The sequence below is a fragment of the Ictidomys tridecemlineatus genome, chromosome 5 (assembly GCF_052094955.1).
Source record: "Ictidomys tridecemlineatus isolate mIctTri1 chromosome 5, mIctTri1.hap1, whole genome shotgun sequence".
Taxonomy (NCBI): domain Eukaryota; kingdom Metazoa; phylum Chordata; class Mammalia; order Rodentia; family Sciuridae; genus Ictidomys; species Ictidomys tridecemlineatus.
Genome location: NC_135481.1, coordinates 104,670,676 through 104,697,600, shown reverse-complemented (window position 1 = coordinate 104,697,600; position 26,925 = coordinate 104,670,676).

Below are 26,925 nucleotides of genomic sequence, written 5' to 3'. Positions count from 1 at the left end.
TTGGTATTCTATAAGGCAAGATTTCCCTCCTCATTTTTTCTTTTCACCAGTGTCTTGGATTATTTTAGTGTAATCAATTAATTTTTTGATTTCTAAGTATTTATGTTTCATACCCAAAATCTTATTTTTAATACATGTCCTCATTTTTTATACTTTGTTGGGGATGCTTTAGCAAACTATCACAAATTAGATAGTTTAAAACACAGAATTTTTTTTCTCACATTTCTCGAGGCTAAAAGTCCAAGATGAAGGTGTCAGTGACTTGCTTCATTCTGTGACCTCAATAGCTGGCTTGCAGGTGGCTGCCTGTCTATGTCTTCACATGGCTTTATTCTGTCAGTGGTACCCCTGGCATCTCTCTTTGTATTTAAATTTCCTCTTTTTATAAAGACATCAGTCATGTTAATCTAGGAATCATTCCAATGGCTTTATGTAACTCCACCACCTCTTTAAAGGCTCTGTCATAAAATAGAGACATAATCCAGAATACTGAAGATTGGGATTTCAACATACAAGTTTTAGGGGAATGTAATTCAGTCCATCAAAATTCAGTCTTCATTATATGCTTAACGTGATTTTTAAGATTTCCTTTAAACACGTTGAACAAACTTTAATATTCTTTATTCCACATTTCAAATGTCTGCAGTTTATACAGGCCTGAGTCTCTTGCCTGTTGCTTCTCCTTACTTCAGATTCATGTGGCTTCTTTCTTCTATGCTCCTTTTGATTTCTCTTTGTGAGTTTGCATTTCTTAGAATTTTATGCCTGAGGATTTTTGATCTCCATGTTTAAGCATGGCTTGCCAAGACTGTCATTGTTTCTGCTAAAATTCAGGAGATACTAACAAATAATAGATACTTCCGCTAAGTAGCACTAATACATAGAATCACCTTAAACAAAAATTTTGTTTGGATTTTCAGGGTCCTAAAAGCAGTTTGAATATAGATTCCAAAGACCTATCATAGCAGACATGTTAATAGTTAAATCTCAGTGGATATAATTCTCAAGGTAGGTTTTTGTCCAGAGTACTCATTGCAATGTCAGGTTCGGTGGTATATACCTATAATCCCAACAGCTCAGGAAGCTGAGGCAGGAGGATCAGGAGTTCAAATCCAGCCTCAGCAGCAAGGTCCTAAGCAACTCATTGAGACTATGTCTCTAAATAAAACACAAAAAAGGGCTGAGGATGTGGCCCAGTGGTTAAATGCTCCTGGGTTCCATCCCCTGATCCTCCCTCAAAAAATGCTTTAAGAGTCCCTAACTTTATAAAAAGTAATCATAATCTCAGCTTTTATTTTGCTTTGATCTATGTCTTTCTTTTTCCTATTAATTTGTGAGTGACAAGATTTAATCTGTCAGAAGTTAATATATATATATATATATATATATATATATATATATATATATATATATATATAAACTGTGAAAATCTACTGTGTTTCTTATGGACAATATAATTGGCTTGTTCATTTGACCCCTGTTTCTCTTATTTTTCCAGTGAGTTGAACATGTATTTGTAAATTTTTTTTTCTTTTAATTTTGCTAACATTCTGGGTTTTCTATATCAAAAGTGTTTTTGTCTGAATAGTTAGTCTACTATTACATTAGAAAAAGAATGAAAAAAATAAAAGTGCACTTTATTTTTTGTTTCAACTTAACCTAATTATTTGATAGTTCCATATGTCTTGTAAATTCATGTATCTGGCTCCCTATTTATCCAGTCTTGATTGTTAGTAAACTATTCCACCTTCATATTAGTATTATGAAATCATAGCTCATTTGACTTATTTATCATTTTTTTATTAATTACACATGACAGTACAATGATCTTGACAATTCATATATATCATTGTTTAACGTGGGACAATTTTCATCCAAGTAGTTCTTTTTTAGCTATTTTGAAGAACAGCATTTTTTATTGGACATTCATTAAAGGTGGGGCATCAAGCTCACTGTTATCTGTATATTATTTCATATACTCCTTAAAGAAACTTCAGGGTAAATATTGCCATCTTCTACAGTATTGGTATATTTTTAAAGCTTCCCCCAAAGTTCCATGATCTGGAAGCTCTAGTGTAGCAGTTTGGGAGCTGTGGAAACTTTACATGGTGGGGTTTCTTAGGGGGTCCCTGCATCATTGAGGGATCTGCACTCAGAAGGGAATATTGATCTCCTGGAGTCAACTCTATTGAGGGTAAGCTATTATAAAAATTTGAATCTGGTCACTGAATTTCTCTTTGACTCCCTAGTCTCCCTATTTGGCAATGATTCTCTCTTCCTGAGTATGTTCCCATCATCTGTGATGAGGCCCTCAACAGACCTACCAAAACAAGTTAGTTCACCTCAAGTATTTCATTACAAAAATGCAAAATGGACTAATCTAGAAAACTGCTATGGAGAATTGAGGCTTTCACTATAACTGTACCTGAAAATGGGTACAGAAGCATGCTGGAAAAAATTTCAGAGTACACTAGGTAGAGTGTTAGGGGAAATTCTGGTGAAGATTCAGAAGACAAGGAACTAGGTAACCAATTGTTTTGGAAATGAGACTAAAGGCTACCCTGTTACAACATGATAAACAGGCTGATTGAATTTTGTCCATACCCATCACTCTATGGAATGCCCAAATTAAGAACAATTTACAGTGCTATTTCAGAGCAAAAGGGAACTTAATGGAAAGATTTGGGAAATTCACAGCCTGGCCAGGAAAGAAATTAAAAAGCATATTTGAACTGCAAGGGTATATCCAATGCTATTTTCTGAAGAAACTATTATGGATAAAAAGAAGCCAAGTGCATTGCTTTAGGACAATTGGAAAAAAGTCCTCCATGGCAACACAAAATCTTCAGGGGTGCCTCTCTCATTATAGGACCAGAAAACTTCCAGGGCAGAATTGTTTCATGAAACCTCAAGGTGCTCTCTAGTAGCTAGGTACTCAGGTCCTCCTTAGGATTAATTTCACTATATTCAGTTAGCAAAGTATTTCCTGGCTGCACCTGTAATTCAAGGGAGCCCAAGCAAAGCTCAGGCAAGCAGCAGAAATTTGTATCCATGTGCTGCTGGTTTTGCAAGTATGTATATTGGAATTATTGGGTCATGATGGCTGCCACTGAAATTTCAATAGAAATCCTGGGATGCTAGCAGGAAGTTCCATTTAGTGTCAAAACCCCTTTGGAGCTCCTCTGATTGGGTGATGGATAGTGATGCTGGTGGAGTAGGGCTTCTGTGCAGACTCAAAACAGGTAGAGTGACATGTCACTCCCATGATGGTACTTAAAACCACATGCAGACCAAGAAAGTAGCCACGTGGATAGCAACCACCAAAGTCATAAGGACAGGCTTCCCATGGCTTTGGGGCCCCAGACCTTGTCACAGTATACACAAAATACAGGACTTGAAGTTTTAGGATTTAATATTTGTCCTGCAGGGCTGGGTTTTGGTCTTGTTTTGGGTCAATTAATCCTTTCTACTTGCCTATTTATGACACTTTTATTGTTTTATTATTGTTGGTCGTGATAGGTGTGCCACATTTTCGATGTTTTCTAATTAAAGAAACAATTAAATTAACAATTAAGTTAATATTAATTAATTATGTATTGGCAGATCACAGGTACAGGCACACATGCACATGAGTGTGTATTTACATATTTAAATGGTCTACCTTAAACCCAGAGAAAGTATATCATCACCAGTTGTATCCTATCCTCATCCACCAGGCAATTTTAATATAAAAATCAAACTTTTAGCTAGACCAAGAAAAATATAATAATAGAAAACCCAAATAAATAAGATTAAAGATTAAAAAAAGACCTTACATCTGATACCATAGAAATGCAAAGGATTGTTAGAGCCTATTATAAGCAACTATTTATCCTTTACCTTTCCCACCATTGTATTCTAGGAGTTTGAAATTGGGTTTTAGTTTGTTTTGTTTTCCTTTTATATTATAGGAGCTCACAGTGGAAATAATTTGCCTTGAGTTTCAGAAGAGATTTTAAACTTGGACTTTTGAGTGGTGCTGGAATAGCTAAGACTTTGGGTCAATTTTAGATAGAATTGTTACATTTTAATTGGGAGATGAATATAAACTGTGGAGAAGAAGGAAAGATTCTATGTTTCAAATTTGATTTGTCCCTGAGATGTTCATCTGTGGAAAGATTTCTCATTTTTCCAAGTGTAGCTCCCCTTCTAGGCCTATCAGGTCTTAGAAACTTTGGGAAGGAAACTGTAAGACCTGACCTTGGTCATTGGTATAACTGACCTTGGGAAAGGTCTACCGATCTCCCAGAAAGAGTTCTTGAGTGAACTTGTCATTACAAAAACCTATGTCTGCTCTCTCCCTGGCTTCTTCTTTAACAGTGTGATTCCATTCTACCACCATGGGCCTAGAGACATCTCAAAAGCCTGCAAGGTGTTGTTTCTATCTACTGTCTCCAAAACAGTAAGCTAAATAAACTTTTCCTTTATAAAGTCTACCTCAAGAATTTCATTTTCACAAGGAAATATAGACTAGTACTTTCTTATCTACAGGTGAGTAACTGGATGTGGCATATGTTACACTGCTAGTGGTATCTCACACCTCTTCCAATACATAACACACTGATCTTGAAATGTATTTTGCATAAAATACTTAAGAAGTTGTGTTTGCATTTATTAAAATGTACTGAATTTTATTCTGTACAATTTAAGGTGGGAGATAGTAGTCTTGACACCTGATTAAAATTATATAAATAAATAATGTAATACATAAAATGCTCTTTCTGGAAATCTCCTATGACATGAAAGTGTATTCATACATTTTATTGATGATAGCATAACTACAAATGAAAGATGGTTTAATATATTTTAAGGGGCTGGGGATGTGGCTCAAGCGGTAGCACGCTCGCCTGGCATACGTGCGGCCCGGGTTCAATCCTCAGCACCACATACCAACAAAGATGTTGTGTCCACCGAGAACTAAAAAATAAATATTAAAAATTCTCTCTCTCTCTCTCTCCTCTCTCTCTCTCTCTTTAAAAAAAAAAATATATATTTTAAATGTTTCAATTCGACTGGTTAAGTTCATTTATAATAAAACATGTCATTTCTAACTTTTATTTTGTTAAATGCAGTGGTTCTGATCTTAAGAGAACTTATTTTAATAAATCAGTTTTGATATTACAGTTATTATTGCATTTCAAATTTTAAAATGCATGTAAAAATAGATGGCAAATTTGTCTTTATCCACTGTATCCTTGACAAGTTTGAATGATAAATAATCAGTGATAGAAGCCACTACAAATATTGAAGCCCATTATCCACCATATATATTTATAACATAACTAAAAGTTGGGAAATAGCTAGGAAGAGGGGGTTACCTGAAAAATAACTGTGGAGGTACTTTTTGTGTGTGTACATATATATCTATATGTACACACATATACAAATTTTATATTCATATATATGTGTATATATGCTTATTATTATTTGAGGGGTTCTAGGGATTACAGCTGTGTGCCACCACACCTGGCAATATATATTTTTATTCTACTTACTATTTTTATTGGTTAATCCATACACTGTAATTCCTTTTTAAAAATCGTTAAAGATACCAACAGGATATGTTAGATATTACCAGAATAGTGTGAGCTTCTGCAGCTGACTTGTAAGCATGCTCAGTGAGTTGGCTGAATGCAGTGGGAAGGAGAGAAGGAATGTAATATAAGCCTTAGTGCTTCAAGGCACTACCCTAGGGAACACAATGAGGGAATCTCAGCTCTTAGCCTGGCTTTGTGGTATTAAGCGATAATACACAATCTTAAGATTCCCTCTTAGAGAGAAAAGAGAAGATAGAGTAAAACATCCATAGAAAACATATGAAAGAACCTCAGAATATATAGCTACACTGAATGATGAGGTTTTTTCTCTTTCAGAGCCAGTCAGCATAGAGGGTCATTTCCATCCTCAAATTCAATGAAAGTAGTGCAAGACTTCAAAGAACATGACAAACCAAGAAAATGTGATACCTCCAAAGGAGCCCCCAGATTTTCTAGTAATCCACCTTAAAGAAATGCAGATCTGTTAATTGCATGACAAAAAACTGACATAAATGTTCTAAAAAAGCTTTGTAAGCCACAAGAGAACACAGAAATATAGCTGAATTAAATCAGGAAAATGATTTAAATGAACAAAATTTGAAGTTTTTTTTTTTTTTTTTTTTTTTTTTTAGACTCAAATGCTGCAGTTTAAAAATATAATGAATAGGTCTGGAAGTGTAGATTAGAGGTAGTAGGGCTTTTCTGTTATGTGTGAAGCCCTGGGTTTAATCTCTAACAATGAGAAAAATTATATAAAGAATGAAATAAAAGTGGAATGAAGAGTTTCAGGAATAAGCTTGCTCAAGTAGAAAGAATTATCTATGAATTTGAAAACAGGTAAATTGAAACAGGTAAGCCTCAGCAACTTAGCAAGGGCCTAAGCAAGAAGAAAGAATGAATGTAAAGGAATAAAGGAAGCACCAATAATAATTAGTAAATACATTATGGAGATCTCCAACGAGAAGAGGTAGCTAAAAACGGCAAAAATTTTATTTAAAAATGGCTGAAAATTTCCAAAATCATCTGAGGTATATGAACATCTGGATTTATAGACTCAAAGAACCTCAGATTCAACTGAAGAGGGCTTCACTGAGACAAATTTTAATCAAAATGTTTAAAGTCAAAAAATTGAAATTCTGAAAGGAGCAAGAGAAAGGAGAGACTTCTCAACAAAAATGTTTTAGGCTAAGAAAGAGTGTGATGATATATTTAAAGTTAATAAAAGAAAAAAAAACAAAAAATTTCCTGTCAATCAGGTATATTTTATGTGTCTATCAGAAACAAAGAAAGATATAGGCACTCATACAAAAAAAATCTCTCAAAGAATTAATAATGACTAGACCTGTCTTATAATAAATGCTAAAATTTCTTCAAACTAAGATGAAAGAATGCTAATTAGTAACATGAAAGAATGCTAATGGATAACATGACTCTATGAATCTGACTGATAAGGGTAATCGTGTAGCCAACTTCATAATGCTCTAATACTGTAATGATATTTTTTATCTCCAATATGAAGGTTTAAAGACAAAGTAATAAAAGTGTCACAGTGGTGCGAATCTATAATCTCAGTGGGGATATCACCAGTTCAAGACCAGTCTGGGCAACTTAGTGAGAACCTGTCTCAAAAAATGAATATTAAGCAATGGAAAGGGCTGAGTTTGCAGTATATTGATAGGACACTTATGTGAGGCCCTGGGTTTGGTCTCAAGTGTGACAAATAAATGAATAAAAACTCATGTCTATAACAATTTTTTGAATGCATGAAAATTTTAAAAAGTATATTCTGACATTAGAAACAAAATATAGAGGCATGAAAAACTGTAGAGCTTCCTTGTGTAATTGAAGATAAGTTATAATGAGCTTAATTACACTGTTATAAGATGATTTATATAAGCCCTATGAGAACCACAAAATAAGAACCATAGTAGATACACAAAAAAATAAACAGGAAGAAAAATCAAACATTGCTACAAAAAAAAAAAAAGAATCATCAAAACACAAAACAGAGAAGAAACAAATAAACCATGAAATGGTCAAAAACAACACATTGTCAAAAGTAAATAATTCCCTATCAATAGCTAATCTAAATTTAAAAAAAACTATATTCTTAATCAAAATAAATATAGAGTAACTGAATAGACTTTTAGACCTAACCATATGACTTCATAAAAGAGACTCGCATTAGCTTTAAAGACAAACATAAGCTAAAATTTAGGGATGTAAAAAAGATATTCCTTGCAAATGAAGACAATAGAAAGCAGGCATAGCTCAAGTCAAAATCTGTAACAAAGTTAAGGGTCTCATTGTATAATGAAAAATGAGTCAACTTATCACGAGGATATAAAAATTATAAATATGTGTCCATCCAACATTAGAATACTTAAATATATGAAACAGATATTAACTGATCCGAAAGAAGAAATAGAGAGCAATAAAATACAACAATAGTAGAAGACTATATATACCTTACTTCCAATAATGGACAGATCATCATGAATTAAAAGCAATAAGAGGCAATTGAACAGGAACTACACTTGAGACTAAAAGAAAAATATGTATATTCTCCCACTCTCTCCACAACAAGAAATACATATTTTTCTCCAGCACACATGGAGTGTTCTTTTGGGTATATCATACATTAAACTGAAAAACAAGTTTTAGCAAACTTAAAGACAATTGAGATCATATTAAGAAATTTTTCTAATACAATGGTAAGAAAGTAAAAATCACTCATGGAATAAAAAACGGAAAATTCACAAATACATTGAAATTCAACAACATGCTCCTAAACAGCAACCAGGGGTCAAAGAAAAAAAATCAGAAGGGAAACAAAAATATAATTGAGGCAAAAGGAATGGTAGAAAAACATACTCCAGCTTATAGGATATAGCAAGAGATATGCTAAGAGGAAAATATATAATTAAAACCATCTATACTATTAAAAAAAAATCTCAGCACCCCCATAATCCCAGCTGCTTGTGAAACTAAGGCAGGAGAATCACAAATTCAAAGCCAGCCTCAGCAACTTAGCAAGGGCCCAAGCAACTAACGGAACCCTATCTCAAAATATGATATAAAAAGATCTGGTTATATGACTCAGTGAATAAACACTCCTGGGTTCTATTCCTGGTACCAAAAATTAAATGGAATTAAAACAAAAATCTCAAATATGCACCCTAATTTTGAAACATCAAAGACCTCAAAAGAAGTAGGTGCAAAATTAGCTGAGTGTTCAGTAGTATAGCTCAGTGGCACAGTGCTTACCTGGAGTGCAGAGACTCTGGATTCCATATCCATCACCACAAAAGCAAAAGCAAAATGAAATAAATAAATGAAGTTAGCAGAAATTAGAAAATACATATCACAGCATACAAAAAATAAAGATGAGACTAACAACATAAAATATCAACAAAACTTGGTGTTAGACATTTTAAATCAACAAATGTTTGCCTAGCCTAACTAAAAATAAAAAAGGAGAGAGGACCCAAATAAATAAAAAATGAAAGAGACATTTTATATGATACCAAAGCTATATAAAGGATCATAAGACATTGTTATGAACAATTGATCCTATGCTAACAAATTGGATATACTAGAGGAAAAATAAAAAACTAAATCCATTACTAGAAGTACACACCTACAAAGAGTGAATCACGAAGAAGTAGAAAATCTGAACATACCAATGATGAATTTAAAAATTGGATCAAAAATAAGAAATCATCCAAGAATGAAAAATCTACAACCAGATATTTTACTGAAAAATTCTATCAAACATTTAAAGAAGAATTAGTACCTATTCTTCTTAAACTCTTCCATAAATTGTAGAAGACATATTCTTAAATTCGATTTATGAGACCATAATTACCTTATATTAAAGTGAAACACCAACATTACAAGAAAATTACAAGCTGATATCGACAATGAGAATAGATATAAAAATTCTGTATTAATAGTACATTAAAAGTTTTATACACCACGATCAAATGGGATCTATGTCTATGATTCAAGGATGGCTCAACAAAGGCAGATCAAAGTGATGTACTACATTGACATAATGAAAGTTAAAATGTCATATAATCATCTCAGTACTTATGGAATACGATTAAGTTCAATATCCTTTCACAATAAAAGTTATTATCAAATTAGTAAAAAAATATAGTTCCACATTACAAAATTCACATAAAACAAGACCACCAATAACATCGTGTTCAATGGAGAAATGCTGAAAACCTTTCCTCCAAGACCAGGAACTTGACATGGATACCTACTCTCTCCATTACTGTTCTACATAGTACCGGAAGTCTTAGTCAAAACAATTAGATAATAAAAGCAAATAAGAGGTATTCAAATCACAATGAAAGAACCAGTATTGACTCTTTGTACAGATGCTATAATTTCCTACAGAGAAAACAGTGAAGACTCCACCCTACAATTGTTAGAAATAATAAACAAATTCAGTAAATTTAAAAGATCAAAAATAACATGAAATTCAATTGTTGAGTTTCTACATAAACAATGACCTATCTTAAAACTAGTGTAAGAAAGTAATACCATTTGCAATAGCATCAAAAGAATAAAATATTAAGAATAAATATAACCAAGGAATTGAATGATCTGCACACTGAAAATCAAAAGATATTGTTGAAATAGATTGAAGATGAAAATTAATTCAAAAATATTCCTTATTAGTGTATTGGAATAATTACACTGTTAAACTATCCCTACTGCCAAAAGTAAACTACAGATTCAATATTATCCCTATCAAAATTTTAATAGCATTTTTCATAGACAAAAAAAAAATCCTAGAATTAATATGGAACCCCAAACACATCATATCATTAATACAATCTTTAAAATAACAAAAGTCGATACATCATGCTTGCTTATTCCAAATTATCTTAAAAAGATATAGTACTCAAAACAGCATGGTATTAGAATAAAAGCAAACATATATACCAATGAATGTAATGCAAAGTTCAAAAATAAACCCACACATACACAGTCAAGTCTTCCTTAAACAAGGATCAAGAATACCAAGCAGCAGAAAGAGAGCCTCTTTAATAAGTTGCTGGGAAAACTCAATATCTACTTGAAAAAGAGTAAAATTGAACCCTAATGTTATAGACAAAAATAAATTTTAAAATGTATAAAAGACCTAAAGGTAAGAGCTGAAACTATAAAATTCCTAGAAGAAAACTTACTTGACATTAATCTTGGCAACGATATTTCTACATGTGATGCTAAAAGTATAAGCAACAAAAACAAAAGTAAATAAGTAAAACTGCATCAAATTCTAGTATCTTCACAGATAAAGAAATGACAAAATACATAGACCACTTACATGAAAAAAGAAAATATTGGCAAACCATATATCACACAAGAGATTAATTTCCAAAATAAAATTAAATTGGAAAAAAGATGAACTAAGACCTGTATATTTACTTCTATAAGAATACAAATATCCACAGTATATGAAAAGGTGCTCAACATCACTAGCCATCAGACAAATGTAAATTAAACTTGAGATATCAATTTCCATATGTTTGGATGGACATTATCAAAATGAATTGGATAGTATCTGTTAGATAAGATGTGGCAAAAGGGACTCCCTTGTCCACTCTTGGTGGGGATATAAATTGGTATGGTTATTATAATATGGAAGCTCTTTAAAGTTCTTTAAAAATTTTAAAAATATAACTCCCATGAAGCCCAGCAATGCCACTTCTGCACATATATTCAAAGAAATTAAAATCACCATCTTAAAGAGATATCTGCTCTCTCATGTTCATAGTAGCATTATTCACAATGAGTGAATGAACAAAAATACATGATATACTCACACACATACACACACACACAAACAAACATATGAATGTAATATTATTTAACCTTAAAAAGGAAAGAGATCATTCCATTTCTGACCAAATGGGTGAATCTGGAAGGGATGATGTTAAGTAAGCCAGACAGAGACAAATACTGTAGGATATAGCTTATATTTGGAATTTAGAATAACAGAAATCATTGAAAAATAATAGAATAGTTGTTACCTGGAACTAGAGAATAAGAATAAAGAGGCAAAACTAGTCAGAATACCAGCTTTTAATTATAAATTGAATAAATTCTGGAGGTCTCATGTATAGTAGTGTGCTAAAGTTAATTATAATGTATTATGTATTTGAAATGTCTTAAGAGAGTAGTATTAAGTTTTCTATTCACCATCCAAAACACATACACAAATAGAAAAAAAACTGTGTGATTAATCAGTATGTTAACTTTCTTGATAATTGCATCATTTAATCATGTATCATATTTACACCTTAAATATATGCAATTTTTGTCAATCGTGCATTCATAAACCTGGAATAAACATGTCCTAAGCTTAAAAATTAATATGTTTTCTTCATTAAATAAACTTGTTCCAACAGAAAATATTTGCTTTTTTTGACCCATCACCTCCAGAATAAATTAAAATAAGAAACCTCCACTATCCACTTATTTGCCTACAGAAACCGGTTTCATTACAGAAAATAAAAGTATTGTAAACAACACCAAAAGCATAACTCATTTTACGTATTTTCAAAGTTCCATTAACTTCAGCCTGAAGCAACAGCTCTGTATCTATGTTGACTATTTTATTATGATCTCAATCTTATATGACTAAGCTACATGCAGTTTATTATAATATCTGAAATGTATTATAACACCTTTAATGGATTCGAAAAGTAGGATGAAGTGAAAAAACACTGCATAAAATGTTCTCCATCTCATGCTTACACAAATAGATTATACTTTTTTCTTTGGCTATGGAGATAAGCTCACCTAATTTAAGCACTGCCCTAATCTGATTGATTCTTACAAAGGTTAATTCTGCTCTAGTAAGTGGGTATCAGGTGGCATCTGCTTTGGTAAACGGGCTATCCTTGGCTTCTTTTACCATGACATTCATCTATCTATCGATCCATGACAAACATCTATTGTGATTTGCAACAGAAATTGTAAAATGGAATTGCTGCTTTATCATTTTTATAGTAATCACATTTAAATAATTAAATGACTTATTTTGGTGCTTGCCTCATCCACAGTAGAAATGTAAAATGTAGAGCTACATGTATTTTATTCTTTGGCATATGCCCAGCACAAACCTGGTTTGTTTCAATTGGGAAAAAAAATCAATACACAATTGTTAAAACAGAGTAAATAGGTGCAAGAATTTAAATGAACTACTACAAATCAAGCTAACACACTCATGGGCAAGCAGTTAAGTGTGCTGATCTTAACAATCAGGAAGACATGCTAAGGATGTAACTGTTAAACATCACCATAAAACATCATTTGAAGTACATTATATATAATAAAGGCATAGACAAAATGATAAATGTAGAGTTGATGGCCAGCAGAAAAAATATATCTAAAAGAGATTTGTAAAGCACCTCTGGGGGATTCTTTTCATTCAAAACAGTACATTTTAAATCAGAGATTCAGGAACATTTCCCCCTCTGGCACCAGTCAATGCATTATCCAATGTCAAAGACTTCCAAGGGCAGCTAGAACAAAAGACATTAGTGTGGTCAGGGAGAACTGCTTTGGTGTGCAAAGTAAACTGCATTATAGAAGGAAAGGAAGACTCTGTTCATGAGTTTACATATGCAAAGAAAAAGAAAGAAAGAAAGAAGAAAGAAAGAAAGAAAGAAAGAAAGAAAGAAAGAAAGAACGAACGAAAGAAAATATACAAAAAAGTATATCAACTCATTGAGACATGAATTCTTCATTAATAAAAATATCATATATGAATATATTTTAATTGCATATTAAATTTACAATAAAAGTTACACTTTTAAAAATCTGAAATATTTAAAATTAAATATAGGTATATAGTTTATTAGATCTATTGATCAAAGATAGATGGTATAAAAGACACATTATCTTATATACTTCACTATTCCAGCCTGGATTATTGCTAAGGCCACACTAACATCTAGACATTAAAATGTCCTTGCTTTGGATAATTTGGTAGAACATTGCCTGTCTCCCATCATGAAATCTGTTCTATTCTGTATTTCCTCATGACTCTTGTATATCTTAGAAATTCAATATCTTTCTCAGATATTGGAAAACTGTACTTAGTTTACCACAGAATATACTTAACTAAATGAAAGCCTCATTTTTTAGTCTGAAAATGTTTGGCAAAGACAAAGCATATATGAAGGAAAAAAAATTCAAGATATTTACTCAGGAAAATCACTGTGTCCAAAACAAGGTTTCTGACACACCCAGATCATCATCTTGATGGGCTAATTTGCATAATGTGAGTATAATAAGCAATTGAGCAGGAAAAAAAGGATGAACAGTGATATAGGTGTCAAGTGCACAAATAAACTTCATAATATGCCCTTTCTACCTTGTATTAAAAGTAGCCAAGGGATCAAGTTGCACAGTAACTATTTCAAGATTTTACACTGTATGAGCAGCTGGATCAATGTGTGAAGTTCAAGTTTCAAATCATGTCAGTTATAAAGAATCAACAGTACTAAGATGTGCAGAATGGATGGAAACCTGCAGAAAATCTTCTTAGGAAATTACATAAAGAAAAATGATTATCATTAGAAATTCAAGTAAGATTGTTTAAGGAATCTTTGTGTTTCTTGATTGTGGAACTTAAAATATCAGAGATTTCACAGTAATTTTCCCAATTCTTCATTCTTGTCAATAGTGAATTCTTGTTGATATCTCTGCCAAGCTTACAGAAGGTGATAACCAAATATAATCAGACTTCTTCAGGTATATTAACTTTATGAGAGACTTATATACTTGATAACTTAATTTTCAGAATTTTTTCAAATAATATTAAAGCTCTTACATTAATAAAATACTTAGCATGATTTATAGCAGTTTATTTATGGCAAAGATATGGAAGTTCTTGAAAAATGTCCAGAATACAAAAGCTGTTTGTTATCTTCAAATACTTATCTTTTATACATCAACACTGTTACTGATACTTTTAAATTCCCCTCATCTTTCTGGGGAAATAATACCTCATTTTTTTTTCAAATCCTAAAGCCCTCTTATTCTATCAGCTCACCTTATTGCATTAAAGTTTTTCTCTTCTTTTCTTTTCTTTCTTTCTTTATTTTGTAGCTGTAGATGGACAGAATGGCTTTATTTTATTTATTTTTATGTGGTGCTAAAGATTGAACCCAGTGCTTCACATATGTCAGGCAAGTGTACTGCCACTGAGCTACAGCCTCATCCCTAAAGTTTTTCTTTGGAAGGTGACATATCTAGAAGCAAGAAATTTCCTTGTAATCTTTCTTGCTAATGTGGGAAATATTTAAATGATCTTTTTAGAAACATGACAATCAGACTGTTGTTTCTATGGCAATAGTAGAACAATTATAAGCTATAAAAAACTTCAATGTGCTTTAAGTGATTGTACCCAGGTTTCTTTTAAGACATGTGACTCTCAACTTATAAAATTCAACTCATTGAGCTTAGGCTTCCAAAGACAGATTTATACAAAGTAGTTAGGTGAAGAAAAGCATTCAGTTAGTCATTATTTTTCTAAGAATGTTGTTCAATCTTTTATCTTCTGGTCACTTATATTGTAGTGAGGAAAATGGGGTAAAAAAGCAAAAGGCCAAATGAAACAAATATGTAAACAACATAATGTCAAATAATGACAAGGAGTATACAGAAAATAAAGGTGCCTATGTGGATACGACCAGGATAAGGGAAGATGGTGCTCTCTGAGCAGTCGCATAAATAAGGTGAGGGAGAGATGCTGGAGTTTTCTAGGGAAGGGAACATTCCAGAAAAGTTAGAATTATGCTTCACATATTAGAGGAACAGAGAAGTGGTCAGAGTGGTTGAAGTAGATTGGGGAGAGTGAGAATAAACACAGGATAAAATTGGATGGGAGCATAAACCGGGTCATATCAAGGAAAGCACTTCATGAAAAGAAGTTGGAATAACTTCAGAGAGTTGGGAACAAGAATTTCATATCAAAATAGTCAAACTGACTATTGAATGGCAGAATAAACTATGGATAGAAACAAATGTGGCAAGACCAAGACAAATCAGTAGACTGTTGCTTGACCAAGGCAAGAGATGATGGATGTTGGCTTGCTGCGGGTAGCAGTAGTGAAAGTGCTGAAATCTATCTGGGGTATATTTTTAATGCTGTGTCATTTTCTAAAATTAAAAACATGTTGGAAATAACAGAAATGTGTGCTAATGTGAGACTTTAAGCTAAAGTGAATACATTAAGATGCCTACTATATCTAAGCAGGAATATCTGGTAGGCAGTTCCATCTGTAAGTATACAAAGGAATCTAAGCAGTGGGTTAAAAATTAAGTCTTAGATTTCATCAAAGCTACATATGACTAACAATTGTTCACTGGGACACTGGGCTTGGAGACATGGGGCACTATAGGAATTCATGAAAGTGATTTGTGAAGTTTAGTGGAAAGAAAAATGAGATGGAAGCAGGCGTCACATAAGTTGGAGGATAAAACATTCACAGATGGAAATATAACTGAAACACAATAATTGCAATAGCATATCATCTTTAAAAAAATAAGCTTTAATACTGGGCAAAATAATATTTTTGTTGTTGTTACTGTTTTTATAAGTCAGCCAGAAAACTGATCATTGTCCAATAGTAAAGAGATTATAATGCCATTTGACCAAGAAAATAAATGGAATTTAATTGATTTTTAGAAATAACAAATTTAATTGATCAACCTGTAAAATAAAATATAGAATTAAAGTTTAATAATATTTTAAATAACATCTTATCCATCATGAATAACTGGCTCCTTTGAGGAATGAACTATAAGAACTGAGATTTTCCTATTTCAGTAACGTCTTCACTATCTTCCAGGTTCAGTCCGTGGAAGATCAATACCTACGTTTCTTAGGGTTGAAATACAGACTTGTTTTTATTTGGAATCACTTTGTACTGGAATTTGTTTCCAAAATGAATAATCTAATAGAGACTTAACATATTCTCTAAATTTATCTATTCTTTGTTCAAACTAGTTCTTCTTCCTGGGGCATCTTTCCTACCATAATATTCAAGAGAACCTGATTTTGACCTAAATATTTAAGCCTTGTAGTTTTTCTTCTTAAAGTAATGTAAGGCAAACATCATGTTTGTAGTAAGAGCTTTTCCTTCTCTGTTAACTTGAGCCTCATTGCAGGGCACTCTGCATTGTCTTGCTTTGTCACTCCAATTACCTGCCAACATGACTATGTCCCCTCCAGAGTCACAACATTTGCCTTCTGTTCGACCTTGAAATTCACTATTGCTGGCTGCTCTAGTGGACTAGTTAGCACTGAAAAAGGACCTAAAATTATTAGAGAAAATATTTTAATTAATTATCATGTGAATTCCCCAAATGGCAGAACACACAAAGAAATGAACCAATTCATAATCTTTGTTTTAATAGTTATGATGAATTTAATAATTCATTCACAGATTAATACTATTTATTTACCTTTCATGAAATTTTCAGAGTGTTATATATCCCAGAACTAAGTGGGTAAAGTTTATTAAGTGAAGAAGTTGTTGAGGTATCTGTGCTGTATGCTTTTGTTAGTTGTCTTAATTATTTTTTTTTTAATTTGTTACTTTTCACTCTATATTTTCACATGTGTTGTAAATTTTTTTTTACAAATAGATGTTAAAATATTTAAGATATTTGTGTAGTCAATAGCAATCTTATCTGTTAAAAACAGGTTATTTCTAATTCACTACTTATCAGATAAAGGTTTGTACAAATAAAATTTTAAAGAATACTTTAAATGCCTTTATAAGCTTTACATTTAAATTAGAAAGAAAAATATCATATTTTAGAAGGACAGCAAACTTACTCATAAAACTAAGATAAGCAACATCTTAAAATTTCTAATAATTTGGGCTGGGGATGTGGCTCAAGCGGTAGCGCGCTTGCCTGGCATACGTGCAGCCTGGGTTCGATCCTCAGCACCACATACCAACAAAGATGTTGTGTCCGCCGAGAACTAAAAAATAAATATTAAAAAAATATCTCTCTCTCTCTCTCTCTCTCTCTCTCTCTCTCTCTCTCTCTCCTCTGTTACTCTCTCTTTAAAAAAAAAATTTCTAATAATTTAATCTTCCATACTGGTGGGAGCAGTAGGTTAGAACGATTCTAAAAATATAAATTAATGAGGGCTGAGGGTTGTTCAGCAATAGAGCACTCACTTAGCATGTGCAAGGTGCTGGATTCAATTTGCAGCACCACACAAAAATAAATAAATAAAATAAAGGTATTGTGTCCAACTACAACTAAAAAATAATTTTAAAAAGTATCAGTTAATTATATTTCAATCTTCCCTTGTTTAAATAGTATCATTTAAATCGTATCATTTATTCTGTCACTTTGTAAGGCAAATTATGTGATAAAACTATTTCCATCTTCCTCTATTCCTCTTCAAGATGAAGTGTGGTCCTAAGATAAAGTACATATTTAAAGGACAGAAGTGCATGGGATGGGAGAGGGTTCTCTATCTGATACTCATCCTTAAATGAACCAGTCAGTTCAGTGATGTGCATGCATGTGCGCACGTGCACATGTATGCACGCACACATTGGATGGCAAATTCTATAGAGTCTATTCCTGGCTCTCTTGATGCTTGATGTCCCAATATTTCTGCTTGGTGGGATTCAACCCATGGTCCCCATGCTGAGAGAATAACCCAGTGTGGCTATCTCCTTTTACTGACTGGTTCATCTCAACTCTTCCTGGCAATGTATGACTTTAGGGTCTGACCCTGATGTCTATTAAAAATTCCCAGGCCTTAATAACTCTCCCTATAGCTCTGGACAAATGCTTACCATGTCCCTTTGCAAATACATTCCTAGTGGCAATCCCATCACCACCACCATCCATAAATCAGTTATTTTTTTACTTACACAGAGTCAAAGTGGATCTTTTGATGCCTTTGTATGCCACATAGGAACCATGGTTAGGCAGAAAGTGCTTTCTCAATCTATGTCTTCAATCAACAATTTCCTACATGTTCAGTACCACAGAACCCCTGTAAATTATGTTTGAAAAGGAAGTCAGAGCCAAATCACTCATGATTTTCCCCTTTTGCATCGACTATATCCCTTCGTCTGAAATTTGAATCCAAAGAATTGAAATTATTCACAGTTGCTTCCTTAACCTCTATGGTATTTTTCCTTCCCTTAGTTCAATGGGGCTGGAGGACAGGCTTTATAAAATTTCCCTAATCCGGAAGGAAATTTTGATGCATTATGTTCACTCACTTGTCACCTTCAAAGGTGACTTTCATTTTGATTTCCCTGCAAAAATATCGGTGAGAACACTAGGAGAAATTAAATGTGTCAATTAATGAAAGTTAAAAAAAATATTTTCTCAATACCAAGATTATGATTAGAATGAAGTATATAACTATCAGTGATATAGAGCTTTTAAGCAATTTTACAATCCTTTAGTGTTTTTTTATCTTATTTGTTTTTATTTACTGCTTTTTTTTCTAGACATCTGGATTCACTTTTTTTTCCCTAAATTGCTGGTGGCTAGAATTTTTCTACAAAAAAAAAATAGCCAAACCAGAACTTTTTTAGGCTCTGCTTCTGGACATATTAGTCTGAGACAATAATGTGAATAATTTAAAGTCTGTAGATTATTTTCACTTCCTTCTTTATTATTGGTCTATGCTCCATCTCTTACAAAGTATTTAATTTGAGGTCAATTATAGCCATCTGTGATATAATCTGGTGTTTAAGTTATAGGTTTGAAGTTGATCAAGAAAGTTACTGAGTGATATATTTATATATATATATATATATAAAGTAACTAATATTGGCATTTTAGCCTGTTTCATAAATTATTCTACTAAGAGCATAGAAATAACACAATTTTGAAAGGAAATATTTGCAAATCAATGTTTATGTTACTAAACATTTACTTGTAATAAGTGTAATAAATACTGAATAGAACTGATGAAATATGCATCATTTAAAAAAGTAATTTGTATTGTTTGGTTTATTCTTCTAAATTTAACAATACTAAATTTTTATTGATCATTCATCTAAAAGGATTAAATTTAAATCTTAACTTTCTGAAAACTAACCTACACAATTCATTCTTCATGTAAAGTTTTGGATTTATTTTAGGAATGAAAAAAAGTCTATTAATTATTATAATTATTACTCAAAGTGACAGAATTGGAGGCTTCCAGGTTTTGTGATTTTATGAGACCACAAAAAGATCAAATGTTTGGTGGTTTACTTAAAAGTTCATAGGAAACAAACTGAGTTTTACAGCTATGGAGTATCTTCTTGTTTATTGTGGGCTATAGTGATTATTTTTTCATATCACTATAGCTATACTGCATAATAAACTACCATTTAATACTGTATCATATTAAATTGTCTTTGTGTTGCAGTCTAACAATCATTTTATCCTTTTTTAAAATTTTATCAAAATTTTATAATTGAGAAAAATGAAATTCAGAGAAATTAACTCTTGTTACATTCTCCATTTAGTAAATGATGTCCATGATATCAAGTCAAAGGAGACTGAGGGGAAGAGAGAGGGCATGGAGGCAGGAAATATAGTGGAATGAGATGGACATTATTATTACCAGAGATACATGTGGAATACACATATGGTGCAACACTACATCATGTACAACCAGAGAAATGAAAAGTTGTGCTGCAATTGTGCAAAATGAGTCAAAATGCATTCTGCTATCATATATACCTAATTAGAATAAATAAGTTTTTAAAAATAATAAGAAAAAAAAAGATTTCAGCATACTCACGTGCCTGACTAGAAAGTCCATATTCTTCTAGTTAACCATTTACAGAACAATCAATGAGAGCATTTTTCAAAAGCATATAAGATATTTAAAACTGAGATAGGCCTTACTAAGCCCACTAACACTTCAGGATAAACTTCTAAGGATAAATTCCTCTGCAGAAAAGTTTGGAACAGCATGTTGCAAGGACACTAAATCCAGAGAAACCTTCAGAGAGTGAGGGCTTGAATAAAAATAGTGAAAGTCACAGAATCCTCAGGTCAGTGAACATTCACCCTTATTCTAAGAAGATTTCTCTGAATACCACCTAGTTGCCTTATTCCAATGAACAGCTGACCTTTCACATTTTTGTGCTACTTGCTGTTTGAATCTAAAATATCACCACAACCCCATGTATTAAACACTGTGTTGCCAGTATGGATACTGCTGGGAGTTGGTGGGACCTTTAAAAGGTGGAGCCTAGTTGGAGGAGATTAGAATACTGGGGGTTGAGCCCTTGGTCCCTTTTACTCTTTCACTTCCCTGCTCTAATGAGGAAGCCTCATCTACTCCCACAGTGATGTATGTTCTCTCCACAGACCCCCCCAAAAGTGGTGCCAATTCAGCATTGAATGAAACCTCCAAAACTGTGAGCCAAAATAAACCTTTCCTCCTTTTAAGTTTACTATTTCAGTTATTTTGTTACAGTAATGGAAAAACGACTTAACACATTTTTATCCCTGTTTTCCTTTGTTGGTGGTGCTGTTTTTGATTTTTTATCTCTTGCTTTTCCTAATTGCAATTTCCTATATTAGGATAGTATAACTAAAATAATTTGTTAGTGACTATTTCCCTCATTTATTTTCTGGCTTCAACCTTTATTTTTCCCACTTCTACTTAAAAGTTAATCTCCAAACTCAAAGTGGTTCAAAGACATAAGAATTAGACCAGAAACCATGCAAATCCTAGAAGAAACTATAGGGTTAACACTCCAGGTTTTAGGCACAGGCAATGACTTTCATAATAGGACCCATAAGGCTCAGGAAATAATGCCTATAGTTAATATATGGAATTTTATCAAATTAAAAATCTTCTACACAGCAAAGGAAACAAGTCAGAATGTGAAGAGAAAAATTACAGAATGGGAGAAAAATTTTGCCAGCTACTCTTCTGACAGAGGATTAATATCTAGAATATATAAAGAACTCAAAAAAGACTTTACACAAAAAAATCAAATAACCTAGTTATTCTATATAATAAATATGCAAATGAATTAAACAGACAAGTCTCAAAAGAAGAAATACAAATGGCCAACAAATATATGAAAAAAATTCTCAATGTCATTAGCAATTAGGGAAATGTAAATCAAAACTACACTGAGCTTTCTTATCACACCTGTAAGAATGCAGTCATCAAGAATAAAAATAATAAATGTTGGAGGGGATATGGAATAAAAGGAACACTTCTACACTATTTTGGTGGAATTGCAAATTAGTGCAAGAGTGGAGTTTCCTCAATTAAAAAAAAAAAAAACTAGGCATGGAACCACCATATAACTCAGCTATACAATGTTCAGTTTTTCTCCTGAAGAATTAAAAGTCATCTTACTACAGTGATACATGCATGCCCATGTTTATAGCAGCACAATTCACAATAACCAAACAGTGGAACCAGGCTAGATGTCCATCAATGGATGAATGGATAAGGAAATATGGTGTAAATAAACAGTGGAGTTCTATTTAGTCATAAAGAAAAATGAAATTTTGTTATTGGCAAGAAAATGGACAAATCTAGAGACCATTATGAAAGAGAAATAAATAAAACTCTGAAGTTTAAGGGTCATTATGTTTTGTTACATATGTGGAAGCTAGAGAGGAAAAAGGAAAGGAAAGGTGGGGGGTGATTCTCAGGAAAATCAAAGGGAGATCAGTAGAGAAAAGGGATGGGGTAGTGAGGAAGGAAGAGAGGGAGGAAGCACCAAGGAGAGATATTTTGACAAAATTATCTCTCTTATAGTATATTGTGTGCATGTACAAATATGTAACAAAAAATCCCATCAGTATGTACGACAATAATGCTTCAATTTAAACACACACACACACACACACACACACACAAAGTGCAAAATATTTTGAAAAAAAATTAACCTAGTCTTCTGCTGGTTTTTGACTATAATAAAGCAAATCTGATATGTGACCAAAAGGAGCACACAATTATCAGAGAAAGCTGTTTTTTAAATCTGGGTCCCTGAAAACAGGAAAGGACAGTTTAACAAAATTTAATAGATGAGTTATCATACTGGAACAGGATAGATGTTTCTTCTACTGCCTGTGCCAATAGAAGAATATCAGAGTAACTGTTTTTCTCCTTAACACATTAGCACTGTGTATTTCACAAAGAAAGAAAACACAACCTCAAGTAAAGCCATGGCTGGGTGGAGTAGGAAAATGAGAAATACAAAATTATAATCATAACAGAGGATATAAAATTTAACTATATATGACTCAAAATCAGAAAGATGCCTTTCATTATACCTAAGTGATTGGCCAGACAATGTCAAAACTGCATTTGTTCACATACATATTTCACTCTGTAGCCTGAGGTTATTTCAAAAAAGACCCTGAACCAATCCCAGAAGTTAATATGGGATCTAGATTAGGGTAATGATCCATTAAATATTTCAGAATGAAATAAATAAAAGAACTTCAGAATGAATAAACAGTCAATCTTCTGTTCCATCCCCAAATTTACTATAAAAACATAGTTTCCAACTCTGTTATTAGGGAAGATGGTATTTCAAATCATATTTCACTCAGAACCATAAAAAGGAGAGTAAGGTAATTATTTCTGAGGATAGCATAAGATTTTGAAGCTTTTTTAATCTATGAAAATCAAATTAAATTTAAGCATTTTTTTGTAAAAATCAAAATGCATAATAGTATATTTTTACAACATATTAGTAACCAGCAGTTTTAACAGTGAAAGCTTTAAAGAAAATTCCAATATAGTGAGGTGATGAAAGCAAATCAGAAACTTTTCAGAGAATTTAATTGTCTGTTATGTCTAAATCAGCAATATCATATGCATACTTCTATGTGCTTGATTTACCATGAGTATTTCCAGTGTTACTAATAACATCACTTTACAGAACAATAAAAATATTCATAAATTTTTATTGCAGAAACAATACTTGATAATAGTAAGTCTTCTGTTAGGTGGATATTGCAAATTCCTCCTAAGACTTATTTTTACCCCCCATGTTGCCATAGTCTACTTCTTTATTATTATATGACAAATCTAGAAATGAGTCTCAATAAAAAAAAACACTTTCTCTTTTGCAACCCTTATGTAGCTCTATCAAATTTAATTTTTCAACCTTCTCCCATTTAGTCTCTCCAAAGCTACTATTGGTCCAGTTTCCTGGTTAACTGTGATGAGAAACAGATCCAGAGGTTGTGAACCTTTCTGGGATTAAAGATGCCATGTGACCAAAGTAGTTTATGATTAATGTACATTCATTTTGCTTCCTATAGCATTCAGTGTTGATTCAAGTTTTTGAAGTAATTAAAACACTGGACTTGCTGAGTTACTGCTATGTGTAGTTTGAAACACTGTGATCTCTGGAATATTTTGTGCTAATATGATTTAAGGAGTTGGCTTGAAGTTCATAATTCCCGCTATTTTGCTTTCTTTTATTCCACAATTCAGCTCATAAAGAACACCCTGTTTGAGCTTAAGCTTTATATTTTCTACTTAGGGACTCCTTGTAAATGCATAAGGCAAGAACAATTGGGGTTCTTCTTGAGAGAAGAGGCAGCTATAAGAGACATCACACAGGTGAGGTCATGTTTGAGTCCTTATTGTGTGAAATCTTGTCACCCATTCCTGTGTCTGTAGGTTCTCCCACACCTATCCATGAAACCTCCCTGCCCCATTTCCCATACTCATCTCCATTTTAGAATTCATGGCTATAAAGCCCTGTAAGGAGGGAAAGATTTACCTTATTAGTATTACTTACCAGTAGTTTATGTTTTTCTTGCCTGTTTGCATTGTAAGCCAGATGGGTTGAGATATCACTTATCATTTGGATTTTAATTTCTTATATATCCATATGAAAACCTGAAATATTCTAAAATGGAGAATAGCACCTATTTTTTTCTGCAGTTAAAATAATGAAGTAAATTAATGTTGGTGTCTGGTCATAGGAGTTTATGAACCACTTGAAGAAAGAAAATGTAATATTTATCTGTCCCCCATCCTTTGACTTTAGCCACAAAAGGAAACAAAAAGGAGTTTTGATAAAGCAATTATACAATTTATTCTACAATTCTATTTTTAAAAATACATTTATTCATTCTAAAGCTATAGATTCTGTCTTTACACTGTCTGTATTCTTCTTTAGTTTCCTTTAAAACTTTTTTATTTTTTGTCTGTTATTTATTTGATATATAACAAAGAGTTAAATAGGACTCATTTTTACTTCACTTTAAAAATTATTTTTTTCTTTTTAATTGACATAATAATTATACATATTTTTGGAGCAATGTGATAATCATATACACAAGGCATAATCATCAAAACAGATAATTACCATCTCTATCTCATTATCATTTATGTTAGAAGCCTTCCAACTCCTCTCTTCTAGCTCTTCCACAAATCTGCAATAAGTTGGTGTAAACTTGTTCACCTTACCATGCTGCAGAATGCTAAAATATATCCCTCATATTTACTTGTATTTTGGTAACTTTTCTCTATTTTATGTAAATTCCCTGTATCATACCTACTCATTATCCTTCCTGGCTTCAAGTAATTACTATTCTACTCTCTTTTTTTGAGATCCATGTTTTTGGCTTTCAAATATGGGTAAGAATATGAGACATTTGTCTTTCTGTGTCTGGCTTATTTCACTTAATGTCCTGTGGTATCATTTGTGGAAAAACTTAATTAAAAATTCTTTTTCTTATTTCAATGTATGGTTCAAATTAAGACTCTTTGAAATGCCTTGAGTCATGACGTTAAAGTGAATTGTCTTATTTAAGAGCTTTCTTGGCCTATGATTAACCTAAAATAAACTGGACATATAAAAAACTTAGAATTAAAACTTCCAACGTATCCAAGGTAATGAACATGCCCTTCATTCTAAGAGTCTCCTTGTATGCTTTTGCAATACTTCCCTCATTCATGTGCTTGAATCCCCCAGATGTAAGCGACTGATGATCTTCTTTCCATCATTCTAAGTTAGTTTGCATTTTCAAGAATTTTATACACATGGAAACCAATGATACCACCAGAAGTATATCCAGTTTCCTTATCTTCTCAAAGAAATACCTTTTGCTTTTGTTGATTCTTTTTTGTTGGTTTTCTATGTTTTTCCTTGTATGATCTGTTTGATACTCATCATGCTATTTATACTACTCATTTCGGCTTCAAATTTCTCTGAGTTTGTTGTTTTCTAAGAAGTAAGCTGAAATCCTTGATTTGAGATTGCTCTTAATGGACACATTTATTGCTACAAATTTCCACCTAAGTACTGCTTTAACTGCTCCTCAAATGTTGATATCCTATGTTTTCAGTTTCATTCAGTTAAAAAGGTTTTAATAACTTCTGATTTCTTCATTATCTCATGAGTAATTTAGAAGTATGCTATTTACTTTTGAAATATTTGGGAATTCTCCAGATATTTGTCTTAATTAGGTTCTAATTTAATTCCATGAGGTTAGAGAACCTACTTAAAACTTTTTAATACTTGGTATTTCAGTCCACAATATGGACTACTTCCTTTAATCATGATATTTGTATTATTTTCATTTAACATTAAGTTGGACATGGCTAAGCTTAAAACTACCTACCATCTTACTATGTTTTTTTAAACTTTTCCTATGTGACCTTATCTTCCATTTCCATACTTAACTTTCTCTTCATATATTCACAATAAATATTTTAAAAATTGTTCCTGTTCCTATTAATTGATATTTTCCTCATAATAGAGTATATTTCCAATGTCTTCACACTCCTAAAAAATTATGAGTTACTAGATATTGGAATCTTACCTTATGGATGTTTGATATTTTTATTCCTCTAAATATTCTTGAACTTTTTTCTAGTACACAGTAGTTTAATTTGGGGACAATTTTACCCTTTTCATATTTTCCATTCAAATTTTTATTTAGATACAATCAGAACAATCCTTCTCTATCCTATTTATTCTCCACCATTGTAGCTATAAAATGCTGAGCATTATTACTCATGTCCTCTGAGTTGGCAGGAGATTTTTCCTTTCCAGTTGGTAAGAACATGGAATATTCTCACTCTTACAGGATCTCCACGGAATTGTTCCCCTTATCCTCTTGGGAGCTGCTTTTCCTGGACCTAGTCTCATGGGGACCACTAGAAGGCTTTCTTTATATTTTTTTTGTGTGCTGGAATTTTTCTACAGTGCTCCATTTTGTAAATTCCTGCTGTCTTTGTTTCCCTGGACTCAAAACCCTATATTCTCAGATTTGAGTAACAGCTAGGTAGGTGTATGCATATGTGTGTGTGTGTGTGTGTGTGTGT